The sequence below is a fragment of the Myotis davidii genome, unplaced genomic scaffold, assembly GCF_000327345.1.
Source record: "Myotis davidii unplaced genomic scaffold, ASM32734v1 scaffold3390, whole genome shotgun sequence".
NCBI classification, from domain to species: Eukaryota; Metazoa; Chordata; class Mammalia; order Chiroptera; family Vespertilionidae; genus Myotis; species Myotis davidii.
The window spans coordinates 19918-21608 of record NW_006281983.1 but is presented as its reverse complement, the minus strand read 5'-3'; the positions used below and the strand labels follow the sequence as shown (position 1 = coordinate 21608).

Below are 1691 nucleotides of genomic sequence, written 5' to 3'. Positions count from 1 at the left end.
TCAGCTGTGGGGACAGCGGGCGGCGGCAGGCACAATGGGGCCGGGGTGAACAGGAGTGGCGCAGTGCCCGGCCCAGGCTCGGGCTCCTCCCTGGCCACCTGCCACTTCACACACTACTATATCCGTTAGGGGTCCCTCAGCCTGGCCTGTGGGGATCGGGCCGAAACCAGCAGTCCAACATCTCCCGAGGGGTCCTGGATTGTGAGAGGGCCCAGGCCAGGCCTAGGGACCCCACCGGTGCATGAATCTGTGCACTGGGCCTCTAGTACCTATATAAGCAGCCTATGTAATGACCCCCAATGATCCTCACACCTCCTACTCATGTCCTCGTATTAGCCTTTCTCTGAGTATGGGTTGGACCTTGTGGCTCATTTAGGACAAAGAGAACACAGTAATAGTTAACGTGTGTCATTAGGACATCAGGTTTAAAAAAGACCGTGACTGCCATCTTACTTGTTTGCTACAATGAAAGCCAGCTTCCTTGTGAAGAAGCCTACATGGCAAGGAAGTAGGGGAGGCCCTGGTCCACAGAAAACCAGGAACTGAGGCTCTCAGTCCAATAGTTGGTAGAAAGTAAATCCTTCCAGCAATCATGTGTATGAGTTGGAAAGTGGATCTTTCCCCAGTTGAGTTTTCATATGAGATTGCAGTCCCAGCCTAATCCTTGATTGTAGCTTTGTGAAAGACCTGGGGGAATGAGCCCTCAGCAAAGCCATACCCAGATTCCTGAACCAGAGAAAATGAGATAACAAATGTTTGTTGTTTTAAGCTGCCACGGTTTGGGCTAATTTGTTACATAAAAGCAGGGTCAAGAGTAGGGAAACATATATCCAAGACAATTTTTCTTTTTAGTCCTAAATCAAATTGAAAAAAGAGAAATACATGGCTGAAATTCAAAGATGATGACAAAAATGGTGTTTGTGAGGGTCATTTGGCTTTTGATTTCCAAGGTTAGCAATTAAGAGGAAAATAACACTCATATCCTTCTATTCTCACCTTCCTAACAGAATAAAAGGAGGAAAGAGTTCATTGTCACTAGCTTGGTGTCACTTGCTTCTTTTATGTAGCTGTTTTGGGCAGATGGAAAGTGAGTCTAGCATCCAAGTGCAATGTTAGCCTTAATGAATTCCCCAAATCCCTTTTTACTGGGGTAAATTTACTTTATAACCACCACTATCGCCAACAAAAAATTAAATCAATAAATCAGTATGAGGAAATTGTCAGGAGGAGCTAGGAGTCCTGCTAAAGAAAGAAAGTGTTTGTGGATGAATTCCCACTCACTCTGTGACTGGTCTGCCACCCAATGCCCGGGCCACGGGAGGCTGAGGGAGAGAGTCAGCATTAGGCATGAAAACACTTCAGTATTTTGGGTCCAGGTTGGCCCTGTAGCACATTTCTCTACTCTTTCAGGAAAAAGGAAACTAATCATTGGCAAGCTCTTTCTGCTCATATTTCTGGCAAGGAACACATATTTCTAACTTATTAACTCTTTGATAGTGTCAAACTCTATAAACTTGATGCTGCTTTCTCAGGCCCTCTTCCTCCTCTGGGGTGATTTCTGTAGAATATCACTCAGGCCCCAGAAAAGGGAACAAAAGACCACACTGACTGTAAGTTATGTTGTTGCCTGACAGGAATCCAATGCTGGCTTTTCCCATTCTATTGGAATCCTGCATTTTTCTCCCTTCTCT

General features: G+C 45.5%; 1 long non-coding RNA gene across 1 annotated transcript in view; it reads left to right on the top strand.

Moving 5' to 3' along the window:
- The window catches only part of LOC107182898, a 15607-nt gene extending 14275 nt beyond the window's left edge, over nucleotides 1-1332 (top strand). The window contains exon 3 of the long non-coding RNA XR_001513657.1: nucleotides 1322-1332. This is a non-coding gene — a long non-coding RNA (uncharacterized LOC107182898). The remainder of the gene's footprint in view (nucleotides 1-1321) is intronic.
- Nucleotides 1333-1691: the final 359 nt, after the last annotated feature.